The sequence below is a fragment of the Battus philenor genome, unplaced genomic scaffold (genome assembly GCF_028537555.1).
Source record: "Battus philenor isolate CCGP_79_NKW_IND1 unplaced genomic scaffold, ilBatPhil1.0.hap1 SCAF_19, whole genome shotgun sequence".
Lineage (NCBI taxonomy): Eukaryota > Metazoa > Arthropoda > Insecta > Lepidoptera > Papilionidae > Battus > Battus philenor.
The window spans coordinates 11,195,465-11,213,169 of record NW_027181681.1 but is presented as its reverse complement, the minus strand read 5'-3'; positions in this window follow the sequence as shown (position 1 = coordinate 11,213,169).

Sequence of the window (17,705 nt, the reverse complement as noted above, 5' to 3'; positions counted from 1 at the left end):
GGTATAACAAGTTTTTCGCAAAGGTTTAAGTGCGTTTTTTGGATTCGAATCGGGAACAGTGTCTGAGTGTTGAAAAATCTGTACTGTCGTCATCACATATGCAGGCATCATTGTCGATTAGTTAACTGTGCAAGAACTGCCTGTTTAGCTTGATTAGCAGTACCGTGAGATGAAAAGATATTTTTTGAGAGTTTTGGAAGGTGCCCTATGAACCCTTAGCAGAACTCTAGCATCTAATCTACCAAATGTGGTTGTGTTATAACTGAATTTCGCTCTTCACTAAATTCTCTGGTAGGAAACCGTACGCCGGTGCATAATATATTATGGCGGCGATCTTAGATGCTAAACCGGCTACCCACGCTTAAGCTATTAATTTGAAAGATATCATTATAAAATACACGGCAATAAATATTACACGTCGACCTTTGGAAAAAGACAATCGGCTAATTTCGGCTTCGTAGAGCGTTGTCTCTGTCGCACGTCACGTAGGTAGTGGTCACTGTAGTTTTGTTCAATCTGATTCTAGTACCATATATATATTAAAAACATTAATTGATCCTATATAGATAATAATATGATTATATAGTTCTGCGCCTAATATTAAATTAGGGTCAGGAAACTTAGGAAGAAAGTGACAACGAAAAGGGACGTAAAGATAAGGAACTATTGAGAATTGCTTCCGTCGTATGTCCCTTTGATGTGGAAGCTTGTTAATACAGCTCCATTATTCTACGTCAGTTAGGTTTTTGGTTACGTAATTAAAATTTAATATATCAGAATTGTTTCTTTATTAAAATTTATAAGTAATTATTTTTGTAAATACTTTTATAAACGTTTTAATGGTTGATAAGATGTAGCGCCATTTTTAAGTTAGTATAAAATACTCTGTACTGTACTGGGTAGTTGACACGACATGTCGGAAGTGTGATTTGTCGGAATTGATCTTTTTTAAAGCGTCTTATTGTAGAGCGTTGTCTTTATCACTCATTGCTCCGATGGTTTCGTATTTAGAGATGTTAAAACGGACTGTTATGTGTGTGTGTATGTGTATGTGTGTGTACTTTATTAATATTAAATAGCTTATTATATCTATACAACGTTATTCTATTGATTTATTTTGAACAATTTAATTATTATATAATTTAATTATATAACTGGTTTTGATGACTGACATTTCTATGTAGGATCTAAAGCTATAGAGAGAGAGACAAATAAATCTTATTTCAAAATTATTACTTTGTTTTTAATTTATTTAGACATTAACAGGGTATTGTCTTCCACTTAACCCAAAATGATGCAAAGATAACCAGTATATAGGTGTATATAAAGTAATATAATACAAAAATACTGTGTATTTATAGTTTTAATACAAAACGACGAAGTAATTGTCGTAAATGTTCGTATATATGATTTAAAAATGGTGCCTTACTTGATACAGCTAGAGAAACCAAAGCGCTTTTTCGTGATGTTTTACCCACTTCACACAATTGTACCCCCTGGAGGTTTTTTGTGGGGGTTCTGGATCGGCCTTTGAAACGAACCCAGGGACCATCTCAGCCCTTATTACATCTGCCGCGAGTTTCACGAAATACCGAAGTCAAATTCCATTGAGTGTTTCCAATGTAACAGTCAGTATTTATACAAGAAAAAATTTAATACATGAAATACGCTTAATTTTTCTTTTCAATTTTTGTCAAAACGAATATTTCAATTCATCACTTTTCTTAAACTTTAAAATTAAAATAAGAATTTTGTCACCGGACATTTTATAATTACACAATTATACTTTAGACCTATGTAACATATACATACATTTTTATATTAAAATGAATAGGTTCAACTCGTGTCGAGTTCACTTTCGAATTGCTCCCTTTAAGAATCAAATTGCCGACTTGTGGGTCGTGGGCCCGCTTTGGAAAATGCTGGTTTAGACTGTAGACATTTGATTATCATTTAATTATAACTGTATACTATATTGATTGACGTAAAATTTTGACAGCTAGATGTTTTAATTTACTTTGTTGTTTTTTTTTTGCTATTTTCCCATTCATGCAATTCTCTCTTCATGCCTTACAGAAAATATAAAGTTGAAATTTTTTTTTAATTTTCGTAAATTAAATTACCTGATATATTTAAAGTAATTTTTATTCTATATAGTTCTCTTAGTTTGTTTCAAATTACGTTCTTTTACATTTCACTTAGAACGTATTAAAAGGGAAACATAACCAATACAATGCAAATGAAGTGGTTTGCCGCAATAAGTATCATTCAGAATGCAGTATTCCCTCTAGAAAAACAAAGAGGAACTCGACACAGCTTTTCCCTGACAAGTATAATTTACAGTTCCACTAACATCACGTATCTCCTAAAACATTGTAATAAAGTTTATAATTCCATGACATGTTACATTTGGAAGGCAATTAATTAGTTGCAGGTTAATCAAGCCGAACGAAACTTTCGAAGTTGCATACTTTTCACGAGTGCTGACTCTAGGTTTCCTTGTGTCCAATTTTCAGTTTGAACGGAATTTTAATTACCAAGAATATACAACCTTCATATGGATTGAAATATACATGGTGAAAGGCTTTTAAAGGTAAATGTTTTATTATAGAAATAAGCTTAAAACTTTTACACATTTTTCGAATCACTCTATATAAAGTGATCACTGTAAAATATGTTAAAATATTTATTTTTTTCTATTGGAATCCGACAGGCAAAGAGCTTCTGGCAGTACAAAATCTACAGGGACAGACAATAAACAATAATTTATTTTAATATGTAGTAATTCGAATTTTAAAACGTTATTTTACTATACTATCATTACATTACTGAAATATTCTAAAAATATTTATTTTTGGACAGAGATAAGGCCTGTTCGTACATTATTATCAGACACACCTATAACCAATTATTCTGTACAATGTAAAGAGTGTAGTGATATAGTTACTAATGTAATGATAATTAAGGGACAGCTTATAAAAAAAATCGTTTTCTTTTAACGAGGGAAGGAAAGGTGGGCTCCTTAGTGTGATAAGAGGTGACACGGGAGCATGGAGGGGAGATGGAGGGGTAAATGGAAAGGTGACGATCACTGCTAAGATACATCAATACGGATATTGGGTGTCCCAATAAGTAAGTAATTATTAATTTCTTTTTAATTTACTATATATGTTTTTATTAAATTTCTATTAGTAAGAAAAGGACTAACATATAGCTAGCAGTAGTCAACACGAGTCTTTTTTGACTTTTTGACTCGGTGTTTGGCACTAATCGGTGTAATATTACTCCTGAGGATGCCCCGTGGAGGGGTGAAACACGTATTGAGTGAATTAACGGTGGTAGTTGTGTAACTCGCATTGTTTGCCGCATGCGCATTTTTCAGCGGGCTGGTAGGCGGTGCACTTCATTGCACGACTACTGCTACATAGCGGAAGTAGCTACACATTAGTCCTTTTCTTACTTAGGATGGACTTCCGCAAAGTAACGCCTGAATCCATTAGATATATATTATTTATTTCAAATACATGAAAATAGAGAACAATTTAAATATAATTCTAGAACATAAAACAGCTGTACAAGTCTAGGTATTTTTGCTGTTGTAATCGGCAGCAAAGTAACTATTTTGCTGTTGAATTGTGTGATTTTGTTTTATTTTTTCCTAAGAAATTTTAGAAGTAAACTTTAAATATTAAATAAGTAATTGTCTTCCTTCGAAAGCTGTGTAGGCTTTGACAACGGCTGCCTGTTAAACTTTAGATAATTCCTTATCAGTTAAAAGTTTTCGACAACTTTAAGAGTGGAGGCAACTTAAACATTCCTCAACACCCGAACCTTTCGCTTGGAAGTGCATTATCGACACTTGAGCTCCACAGTAGCGATTCAAAGTCTACTTATTTGCTTATCATTCATTCATTTACCACTTGACGGCGTCAGATGTCGTTAGTGTGTAAATATTGCATCATCTAATGGTGCAACTATTGGTGTTAGTGGAATGCCGTTTCGTTGCTGCGTTCTTAAAAATGCTTTTAATTTATTCATTTTAATATCCACCTATCTCTCTCTCTCTCTCTTTTATTGTGCTTTTCCCCCTAATAGTCATCACCATCATTTTATCAAAAGGACTTACATACTGTTGAAGACTTTCGTCTTATATTTCGAATAGGACCAGTTGAAAGCCTTCATTAAGTGTTTTTAAACTACCTTCGTCTTTCCATGTTAAGGTGGTTTTTAAACTTAAAGCTTCTAGGGTAAATGCGCTTTTGAATCGACGATTATTTTAACATTAGTAGTAAGCTACCACTGGCTTGTAACAATGTTTATAGGAGTCAATTAACATAGCAGTTGCTATTTTAAATGAAATTTAACAATTTGTAATGTGTACATTATAATATCAATCATATAAATGAGTCAATAAAGCAAGTTCCTCACATGTGTACCAACTTAAAACTATTGAATGCTATAATAAGATTTACTTAATGATATATTTTTAATTTTAGATTTAAAACTAAGAAACGAAAGGTCTAAGATATCTTGTGGAACTTTATTATATATGCGTACATCCAGACCCTTGGAGGATTTGTTGAACATTTTGAAGGATTCATTTTCAAACTATATTAAAACTAAACTATAAACAAAAGTCGTAGGAAACTTCTGTAGATATGTTAAACAATGTATGTGCTTTAAAATGTTTATTCCTGTTTTTTATGTTGGTCTTTTTATTATATTGCCTTAAGTATATCAAAAATAACAGATCGTCGTCTGTTATATTAGTGTTTCAGTTATAACTGTAGCAGTGGTATCCCAGCGATAGAAGTCAATGACTTGCGGTCGTAGGTCGCGAGTTCTATTCCCGGGGCGCAATTTTATATAATTCAGACTTCTTGCTTTGATGGTAAAGGACTGCAACTCACAAGTTTTCAGAGGACGCGCAGCATTGTCCTCTGGTACTATAGAGTACCACACTGCGCTTGTGGACCAGCCTGCCAAGTGTGGCGATTCTGGTATATCCCTCCCTAAACTGGTAACTCCCTCCCAAAAAGAGAGGAGTTATGGCTGTAAAGACATAAACACATTAAGTATATGTAATGGATTATATTATTTAGAGAAGAATTTTAGTGTGAAAGCGCCTTAAGATTAAAGCCCAACAGGTGTTAAATAAAATATACAATTATTTCAAAATAAATTCTCCTGCCAATAGAGGGGGTGGAAGGAATGCCATGCCGTCGGACTGGGGATATATATGGAGATGGACTATTTATGGCGTTGGTGTATTGTAAAGAAATCCTTTTGTTCGGTCGCAGGACGAATGAACGAGATAATCCTTGTTTAGTTAGCAAACAATGCGAGGTGTGGAATAGAGGAGAGACTGGAGTCGCATAATACTCGAATTTTTTTCTCATAAATAATTTCTTTAGTATTTATGATGTAGGGACAACATATGTTATTGTCAGCGGCGCATCAAAAAGAGGAATTCCACAGAAATAAAAATATTCATTTACGTCGACATAAATACGGCCGGAGCTCGATTGAAAACATTTGTTTCGGACTTCGTGTTGTTACTATCTCAAGACTTATTGGCTCTAGAAAGAATCCCACAATGGCAATTTATAAATATGAAAGAGTTATTCATATTGTCGCTGCGTATTTTCAATATTAATTTTAATTGTGTACTTCAGCTCGTTTATCGTAATGCAAATGTATTGATTTACGGAACTGAAATTTGGTGTCTCATTCTATACGTTATATGCAAGCTCATATTCACACAGCGAGATAGAGATATCCCATATTCCAAGTTGAAACGGTTTCCACCTCACGAGGTCATCTGTGCACCTTGTGGATCAACATCATACGCTGCGTTTACAGGTCTGTGGTCCTCACTTCTTAAGGCTCCAGCGGTTTTCAGTACTGCACGCAATGAGGCTTGCATACTGCTACTTAAATTTATAAATGCTCTCTCTTACCTTCATCGCACCAAATTATGTTATTTTGCCCTATGGAAAATCCTACGTACAGTAACTTAAAATTACACATCTGCATACCTATGTCGGATTTCATCGTTTCCTATTCCATGTAATTATTTTGATTTAAAAAAAATAATTAATATTATTTAAATTTTGTAACATATACGGACTCAATTTCTTTCTGTGCCATGCACTTGAACTAGTAGACGCATGGGTCGGCTTACACAAACAAACTGACAAGCCGACACGCGACCGCGTTCGACTTTTAAATAAATCCAACTCCAGACAGTGGGCAACATCGCCCGCGTTTTTATAAATAGAATGTCATTCATCGCTACTGAATTAAAAAAAAAATAAAACTTAACGTATTTTGTCAACTGGTATTATTAGGGCATAAGAAGTCATCTTTTGTGTCCCTGTTTAAGTTTTGATTCATTTTAATATATTCCTTGTGTTTATACAACTGCTATATGTTTTGGTGCATCACTGTTATAATGAAAGACTAAATGTATTATTCCATTTAATCTGTATTATAATATCTAGGTATTGTTTTAAATTAAGTTTAATGTTGAAAATATATTAATATCGATCATGTACCGTCATTTTCTAAACACTATTGTTATATATAACCATCTGGTATCATTGCGTAACAATAATAATAATATTAAGAAGAATATTGATTTATATAAGATTAGAATGTGAAATAAAGATAAGCTTGTTATATTTTTATCTTGAATAGTGGTAGCCCAGCGGTAGAAGACAGAGACTTCAATCGACAGGCGATCGAAAACAATCCTATATAATTCACACTTTATTCATTAATTATGTATGATTGCCACTGCTCACAAAGAAGTTTCCAGAAGATGGACAGCAGCGTTCTCCGCGTACCATAATACTACACAGTAATCGCCACATAGACCTATAGACATCATCTGCGAGGCAAAGAGCATTTGTTTACTTGCAAAGCAAGTACACCAATACCTCACATTGCGTCGTGGTTACGTTCTAAAAAAAACAACGCAAATTGAAACGCCGCAAAGAGAATTAAGATTTTTTATAGCAAACCATGTAAAGATCGATGATAGGTTCCAGGGTAACGAAAATACTACTTATTAAAAAGAAAATTGAACAAAGTAAAGAATTATAAAACAAAAATAATATAACTCTGCCAATAAATAAATTGCAATAATATTTATCTTTTTTTGTAACCAGAAACAATACGTAAAAATTTATATAAGTTTATTATTCTCTTTTAAAAAAGCACAACACACTATATTACAACACTCCTGCCTATTACTTATCTCTGCACAACCCAGGGTTTACTGGAAGAAAATGCGTATAAGGCATTCAGTACGCCATTACATAAGTTGTAAATAAACAAATATAAAAATTAGTAAAATATCATGTAACTTGAGATGATATTAAAAAAGAGTGCCAGATTTGTTTCTTCAAAACAAGTTTCTCTATTTAAGCGCTCCCTCATCGATCCAGATGGTTGCCATTTTAAAATTAACGTCACCAAAAAAAATTTTTTTTTTACGTTTCTCACCAAAAATAGCTCCATTCCGTGTTCATATTTGAACCTGTTAACATCTCGTTATTTTTTTGACACTTCACTTAAAGCATGAGTGTTTATTTTTAGCGAAACATCCATAGGGATCTTTAAAAAGCGGGATAACGATATTCGGTGTGAGAATATTTTAAAATGTAACATAAAAAATGTTTATTATGAAGTAAAAAAGGACATTGCACTAATGAGTCTATCTGTGAACATTTTTATTGTACCAAAAATATATAAAGTTACTTTGAATGAAGATATTTATAGATAACTAGCTGATCCCGCAAACGTTGTTTTGCAAAAAAAATTGATATTTTAATTTACAAATAAAAAATAAGGTTATATGCATTCTTGTATGGTTGTATGTATTCTTGTATGCTGTATCATAAAAAAATAAAAACAAAAAATTTAGTTAAAAAAATATTCTTTTTTTAAGTGTGAACAACCTTTATCACTTAGGGGTATAGAAAATAGATAGTAGCCGATTCTCAGACCTACTGAATACGCATATTAAATTTGGTAAAAATCAGTCAAGCCGTTTCAGAGGAGTTCAAGTTCGAACACCGAGACACGAGAATTTTATATATTAGATGTATGCTGATATTTTATTTTATCGATTTATAATTAAAATTCATCTTTAATTGTGTGATATTACGTTGTGAATATATAACAATCGTACAAATAATAAATAATTCATATAATAAGTTGTTATTGAAGAAATTTATAACTGCTGATAAAAGTGATACATACTAAAAGTACGTGCGAAAAAGTTCTGAAAACGGTCGAAGATCGATCATATTTGCCTGCAACAAATCTAGGTTTAACTCGCAAAAGTTGATACTGTGTTTATATTGGTAATGAAAGAGCATTGTTTATTATAGGCTTTTACCGTTGGGTATAATCATCGGTATTGATTAGTCAATAGAAGTGATGTTTCATCACCAAAGCGCTAGACCACACACATTTAGCTACACAGCAAAACTTAACCATTAAATGCATGACTTTTATTTATACTTTTAAAAAATATATATCTTCCATATAAGTATACTACAATGCAGAGAAAAATAGAAAAAATGTGTAACATTTTTATGCATATGTTGCAGATATACAAAAATATGCATTTACTTTTAAGTGTAGTATTCATTTTACGTTTAAATGGTTGCAGTTTTTTAATCATGCATTTAAGGGTTAAGAGTTTAGTTTAGCTGGGAGGTGAATAATACAAGCGCTATATAAAGCCTTTCTTTGCACCTTCAGATTTTCCCAAAAAATTTCCATAGAAAACAAAACGAAGAAATTTTATCTAATGTATGGTTATAAAAGTGAGTTTATTCACCGGCAGAAGAAAACACTATCGTTCAAGTTTCACCTACTCCTGTCTGTGGTACCCTAAGTTTAGGTCCCCTTTTTTAGGCTCAACTTCTCCACGGAGTGTTTAACGGATACTGTGCTTAGCGGCAAGTATATTCTCCCGACAGATAACGTTGGTTCGATAAGGTTAGTTTAAGGCTTCGTTAAAAAAAGTTACACAATTTTTAATAAAATTGAGTTCCAATTCAAATTCAAAGAAAGCTGCCACCAGCTCGGAATGCTGATCTCAGAAGAGTCAGCCAGAAACTCAACAGTTGCTCTTTTTAATGTTTAATGGAATCGGGCGTTATTTTGCGGAAGTCCATCCTAAGTAAGAAAAGGACCAATATTTAGCCACTTTCGCACATGCAGTTGTAGTCGTGCAACAAAGTGCACCGCCCGCCAGCCCGCTGATAAATGCGCATTTATCAGCGGAAACGGAAGTGACTAAATATTGGTCCTTTTCTTTCTTTTTAATGTCTAACAATTTTTGATATATTCTTTTTATTAGTAACTACGTTAATGAGTCAACAAACTGAGTTCAATACATTTTTATCAACTAAAAATTCTCGAATGTTATAATAAGATTTATTTAATAAAATAATACTTTAGATTAAAAAATTAAGATAGAGAAGATCTGAAATACGTTGTGGAACTTATATATGCGTACATTTAAAACTCTGTAACTGAATGTACTTTATTGTCAACAATATATATTCAAAATAAAACATAGAAAGTAAGTGTAGTCATTTAATATTATATCATTACACTGACGTTAAAGATGCGTTCATGTATCGACTAGTTGTTTTAATATCGGATTTCTATTTTTTAATGCGTCTACGCCATGTTGGATATTATTTATTACACATTCCAATCCTGGTAACACGTTTCGATGTGTTTTTTTTCTCATTACGTTAATTGACGTCACAGGATACTTGACCATTATTTTTTTAACAACGTTTTATAAATAATAAATCATTGATATAATTACGTAAATGGAAATTTTTTATGTTATTTTCTACTAAAATTGAAACCATGCTTATTAGTTTATTAGAATTAAAAACATGTAATTTTATATTGTATATACAGGCTGATTGGAAATAGGCCTAAAAACTTTAAGTGCTGTACGTAAATATAGCAAATTTGTGAGCAGAAAGCTTTAAAATTTTCATATATATTTCCAAACACCTTGCATAATGTCACAGACACTTACAATGTTGCCTAGTTTTAAATCGCTTTGGATCTTAAAATTAAATTTGAATAAAAAAAAAAGTTAGAAACTGGCTTGATATAAACAGTTCAAAAAAAAAAAATTAAACACAATGGACGATTCAAAAATGGAATCACGTTTCTGTCAGATGACGTCACTAACCTGCTTTTACAGGAGGTTGTCGCCCTCCGCCCAGATAGAAGTAACGGTCCATCTGCCTATGCTAATGTTTTATGCTGTGTTTTTGTTTTCCTGCGCATGCCAAAAAGGGGCATACACTATTTATCGAGGATTGTTTTGATTATTATAATTGATTTATTGTACTGTCAATCAATTTGACAGTAAATTCTAACATGGAATGTTTATTCAATCCTATTTCTACATCTACTATTATTTATTTATATAACACTTCTTATAAAATTTATGTATATCGAAGAACTCAATGCCGAAGGCCTTTTCTAACCAGTTAACAGTTTAGTCAATGTAAAGATAAATCAATAAAAGTAAGCGAAACAAGACAACATTATAAAAACACCAAAAAAATAATAATAAAAGGGTGAAATAGAATCGAGAAGGGAAATAATCACTAAAATAAAAATAACACCATGTATAATTATATTAATGGCAACTAATTACTATAGTAAATATATTAATATATCAACATATACTGTTTATATAAATATAATAATAAAATTCACTTTTCGTGATGGTTCCGTCAGCTTGTGAAGCAACAGCTTTCGAACCTTCGCTTTGAATGCGCAACGGTTCCTGATCATCCTTATATCAAGGGGACAGCATTTCAGAGGATAATAGACTTTATTGCGAAGGAAAAGTGAGTAGAGTCGGTACTATGGAGGGTGGAAGGGTGGGGGGCCATCTAAATAGGCTCTCGAGGAGCAAAGTGTTGTTTTGTGTGTACCTGAAATTGAGATGTTAAGTAGGCAGGTGTAATGGCAGAAACGATTAAAGAGAAAAGTGTAATTAGTGCACGGAAAGGACTACCTTGTCGGATAGGAAGCTATTTTAGCTAAAAACAGAATGAAGATATGTCGTCGAATTTACGGAGATTGAAAATAAATCGAATGCTGTTATTCATAAGGCGGTCTAGACGAGAAGGTATTTATTTAACATGATTACGAAAAAATATAAAAATAATATCTAATAAACTTAATATGTAAATACTTTAAACCTATATATATATGTATATACTAATGCAGTGGTAGCTCAGCGGTAGAGAATTAAGACTTGCGATCGTATGTATCTCGATTTTCGGGATATAAATCTTATATAATTCACACTTTGTGCATTAATTATATAGAATTACCACAGCTCACCAACAAGTTCCCAGAGGATGGGACAGCAGCGTCCTCTGCATACCATAATACAGCACTACGATCACCAACCCGTCTGCCAAGCATGGCGATTATGGAATGTCCCCCATATATATGTTTGTGCAAAGCCTATGTTCTGCAGTAGGCTTCTGTGGATTGGGAAGAGAACTTTTCCATATAAAAAACAAGTAAGAATGAATTTTACATAATTACACCCACATAAGACAGCGCAATAAGGCAGTGAATATTATTTTATGCAGAATTTATCAGTTTTAATAAAAGAATCAGCATTTATTTAAGAACTGTATGACTTATAAAATTACTTTTACGTATGTTTATTATTACTATTACGCATATGATTTGATAGTTCACAGAACTGTCGAAATTATGCTATAATAAGCATAAACATTGATTTTTGAAGGGTTCAATCTCGTTACAGCTTTTATATATAACCAATCACCTGTATAACATACAGCGTGATCCTTATGTAATTTGTCCACAAAAGTAAAAAAAGGTCCCTTATTTATTTTGTAATATAAACAACTAATGTTACGCAAATATTAACTGACCTAAAATAATTTAAACAGCTGTTGGTTGAAGTAATAACATATGAGTTTACGGAGACCATTCTGCTGTTATGTTTGTTCTGGGCCCTGATTGTTGACATTCAAACGTGTTCAGTGCGTGTTTTTTTTTTTTTCTTAATTTTTACTACATTTCATTTTGCTGCCTTTTATAAATAAGAGAAAAACGCCGTTCGAGGGAATAATACATGTAAATTTATTATAGAATACGTTTCTCCTTTTTATTCTTTTCATAATTTTTCTTTTCAATCGATAGACGCTCACTGCTCAAAGATCGTGAATTTATTATAATATGTTAATTTTCTCCTTCTTCTACTTTCTATTTTCGGACAGAATTGAAACGGAGATGTTAAGAGTTATCACTCTTTTATTCTTCTCTTTCTTTTCAGCCTCTCCCATAAATTGCTATGATGATCCAAGACTTCCCAGGATCTCAACTACCTATGACGTCGGTTTACCTAGTGTGAGGGAGGGGGGGGGGGCATACCATTGCCCCGTCTATTGACTCGCAGTTGCTACTCTCAAAACCTTTCGGCCTGAACGACCATCAGTTGCAAGTTTTCTTTATTAAATATGATCAAGAACGACGAATGAAATGAATGAAATGTGTGTGATGAACGAAAGTGACCGACTTAAGCCAGCATATTGGCAAGCTTCTGGGGTGGAGACAACGGTACGGAAAGTACAGCGTAGGTATTCCACCCAATTGACAGACAAATTTATTAAGGATATCAGAAGACGAAAGATGCTGGCGGATTTCGCCTGGTCATATTGTAAATCGACAGAATGTCTATTTCCAGCAGTAGATATTTTACGTCTGGAGTGATGACGACGACGATGATGATATTTAAATTTATTAAAGCAGCTCATATTTTTTAGCACCATTTTTGTGTCTAACAAATTAACTCCATTCCTTTAGATTTTCTTCTTACGCTTCCTGATAGAGTTCAGCGATATTTTATATATGTAATATAAGTAAATAAATCTTTTGTTTGACATTGTTGACGAGTATTATTAGATTTAATGTATAAGGTATTTCTGCCTGTATACAAAAACTTTACGATACCTCTGAAGAAGTCTTGAAATTTCATATGAATATTAATTTCGCTGAGTAAAACAATTATAATAAGAATGCATTTGATTTAATTTCATCCGGAAGGCGGTTATTAATATAAATTTTTAATTAATTATATTAGGGAAAATAAAGCTAAAATTTGACAATGGTAACATGTTCCCGCATAGAAAAAAATGGCTTAGTTTTAAACCATAACACACCAGTCCAGCGATTGAATACGTACTTGTGAACGAAGATTAGGTTCGATTCTAGGGATACAATGATATATATTTCACAATTTGTGCATTAATTATATAGGATTGCCACTGCTCACAAACAAGCTTCTAGAAGATGCGCAGCAACGTCCTCTGCGTACCATAAAACTATACTGCGATTGCCAAACCACCTGTCAAGCGTGCCGATAATAGTATATTCTCCATAAATATCTCTGATGGAGACCTATGTCTGGTGATAGGGTTCTATGGGCTGAAATGAAGATTTTGTCATGTAAAAAAATTACCAAGAATGGACTTTATATATACATCTACAAAATGCAGAGTAACAGGCGAAGTACACGTGAGACATTTAATATTATCATATGCAGAACTTATCAGTTTTAATAAAAGAATAATTATTTAATTCAAAACTGTATTAGTGTAGTGTGCGTACGGTCCAGATGTTATTCGCATGTTCATTGACCTCTGACTAAATTCAGCTAAAATAATCATCAAGCAAAATTGACTTTAATTATGAATGTGGCACGAAGCGGTTGTGAAACAGTGTGAACCATTTTAAAGTATTAATTGTTTTTATTTTAGAAACATACTGTAGTAACGTCAGATATATTTTGTTTATACAGAATTTTATTATTTAATTAATATTCTAGATCAGTGATTCTCAAAGTGGTCTATGTCGACCCTTAGGTCTATGACAACCTGTAAGGGGTCTACGTCAGCGAAAAAATATTTGGGGGTCCATGAAATGAAAATGGGGGTCCACGATAGTGGATCTCAACACATACACTGATAGTACCTATTTACTAACATCATACTATCTTATAATATCAAAACATTTACATTATTTATAAAAGTACCTATGAAGTAAAAAAAATATTATATATGTGTATAAAATTGTGTAGGTTGTAGGATGTTGGTATTCGCTTTGTGGTCGCAATACATTTTGAACATACACTAAACTTTACTACAGTTAGAAATTTACGGGAAATCTATATCAGGTAAGTAGGGGGTCTACCCAACACGGAAAAACATGGCAAGGGGTCTACGACACAAAAAAGTTTGGGGAACTCTGTTCTAGATGTTTAGACCTATGGCTTGCAGTTGGCGTCGTTCGGCTGGCATAATTATACTGATGTATGGTTTTGTATACATCTAGTTATCTAAAATAACGAAGAATCTCCTCCAACGATCGCCGCAATTACTCTGGTCATCTTCTACCTGCATACAGCGACTTCACGCACTTAACTATATCGTCGGTCTACCTAGTGGAGGGTGTACACACGCCGCGTGTACTGGCTCCTGGTCACCACTGGAGAACCTTCCAGCCCCGAGGGCCATAGGATGCAAACGCGACGTGCTCCGTTCACTGCCATTTCAGACGACCAATTCTTCATGCTACGTCGGTCATCTTGGTTCTTCTGCAGATTCCCTCATTTCTGATTCGATCTTGCTAATTATTAAGACAAATTATGGAATAAATCACTTTATTTGTTCTTCTCCTTCTTCTTCCTTCCCTTTTCCCTTTATTTGGGGTCGGGTCTCCTTATCAATTTGCGCCAGGCCACTCTATCCTGGGTTGTCCCTGCATCAAGTTGAAGGGTTTCTAGTTCCTTTCTGATATTAGACCACCACGTAGCTTTTGGACGCCCTCTCCCTCTTGGGATTTCTGGGAGGCTTAAGGCAGTTTCAGGCAGTTGCAGGCAATCACTTCATTTGTTCAATGCTTATTTTCCCTGCTATTTGATTAGATAATAAACAAAATGTTCTCGCGGATAAATATAGATAAAAATTGAAAATATGTTAGTAAAACACAAACATATATAAAATATTCAAAACAAACCAACATATAATTAAGAAAAGGACCAATATATAGCTACTTCCGCCAATGCAGTAGTAGTCGTGCAATAAAGTGCACCGCCCGCCAGCCCGCTGATAAATGCGCGTGCAGCAAATAATGCGAATTACACAACTACCACCGTTAAATCACTCAACACGTGTTTCACCCCTCCACGGGGCATCTTCAGGAGTAATGCTATACCTAGTGACTCGATGTTTGGCACTTTATTACACGACTACTGCTACATAGCGAAAGTAGCTACATATTAGTCCTTTTCTTACTTAGGATAGACTTCCGCAAAATAACGCCTGAATTCATTATATATCAACTTCGATCTTACATAATTCATATTTCGTGCAATATACATATATAGGATTGTCATTGCTCAAAAACAAGTTTTAAACAGACTTCGATTGCCAATCTGTCTTAAAAACGTGGCGATTATGGTATATCCCCCATAGATATCTTTTGGGGAGACCATGCCTTACAATGGACGTCTGTGGGCTAAATCGAATAACAACGACAACTCGTATAACGCGATATGTACACATTTTAAAGTTTAACTTGTTATAGGGGTTTTAATCGAATTTTCATGAAAAACTATGTCAAAGATTTATTTGGAGTGTCATACAAATCGTTATAAGTCCCACAGGACTTAAATTTAACGTGGTTAATTACCGCGTTTTAGGGGGGGTAGCAATTGTTTTATGAGGGATGTGTACTTCTTTATTTCCTATCAGTGGCACTTCTATTAGACTCATAATTCCTCTTGAGTTTGTCTGTAAAAAACACGAAATAGTATAAACCTTGTACTTCTGTGTTTATTCTTCCTTATTTTACATAATAAATTAGCTTGCCATTTATTACTTTCATAATAAAACTTTAATAAATAAAATCTTTATTTACACTATATACTCTGTAATTACTTCCGGACAACTTATTAAGTTTAATTTGTAAACAATTATTGTATATAAAACAATATTTATTGTCGATAAACGTACAGAGGTGAATTCGAACAATAATTTATGTAATAACAAACTGTCGAACATGTCAAAATAATATATTTATTCGCCTGCATAGTCAACACATTAAATGAATCACACAAAGTCAAATGACACCGCAATCTTGAGATATTTAACCGCGAACAATGGAGCGAAAAGGTCATTGTTTATCTCCAACAGTGGGGTTGCCATGTGGGTATCGCTTTCTGGAATTTTCTTTGTTCAACCCTCATTATAAATCTTAAAATGCTATCTTTAATCTTCGTGATATTAATGATGCCTCAAGTAAAAATGTGGAGCGGTTAATTAGCGTGCTCTACAAAGGTTTATATGGAAAGCCGGTATAAATAATATTCCTTTAATATATTTTGATCGCACGACGGTGGCCACCCACTTCATAGCTACCGTAAATAATTCATAGTAATTTGAAGAATACTTGATAAAGATATAATTCGTTTATTCAATATAAGAGCTTTTAACTTTTATTGATCGTCAACTTATTATCTATTTATTTTTTAATCTCTTAATTTTTGACTCTACTCTGCTATGCAAAGTATTATAATTGTGTAGAAGAAGCAGGAATAACCTCAAAAATAACACAACAACATTTATACATATACACTTTATTACATATATATCCTAAATGAAATACAAAAAAGACGACATCAATGCCAAGGATTATTATCATTTAAATATTCGTTTATAGAAAAATAAGCTTTTGCCGTCAACTTATTCGTCTTATTTATCTTAGGTGATTCAAAAGTATAAAATATATGTTGTTATATGTTTATACATATATACAAAGTGATATCTTAGAGATAAGTTTTACAAGAGAGAATGTATTTTCAATTAAAACAAATTTATCACTCTGATATATGTAATTATACTTTAAGATTTTTTTTGTAGGCGATAGGTCAATAACTTCTGGTACTTCAAAGTCTGCAAGAGCAGATAGTAAACATTAATTAAGTATTATATGTAGTATCCAGAACTTTGAAAACGATATATCTTACTTTATCATCATTACGGTATTTATTATTTGTTCAACAATTATGATTTGGATAATTGACTTCATGTAATAATTAACAGAGAATATATACATAGCTATGGGGTAGGACCCTACCTCCTTTCGGTGTACAATGTACAAATTATATCTTTAATGGAATCAGGCGTTACCTTGCGGAAGTCCATCCTAAGTAAGAAAAGGACCAATATTATTATTATACCAATATAATATTACAGAAGTCTGTGTTTGGCACTAATCGGTGTAACATAACTCCTGAAGATGTCCCGTGAAACACGAGTTGAGTGATTTGACGGTGGCAGTTGTGTGATTCGCATTCTTTGCCGCATACGCATATATCATCGGGCTGGCGAGCGGTGTACTTTGTTGCACGACTACCACTGCATGTGCGGAAGTGGCTAATTATTGGTCCTTTTCTTACAAATTATATCTACTTCAAATTCAATTACGATTGTGACTAAATAGATAAAAGAGAAAAATATTTTATTGTATTTAAGCATGTATTTGACAATTAATTTTATTATAGTTATATATAACATATACTCCGCTGGGTGGACCTA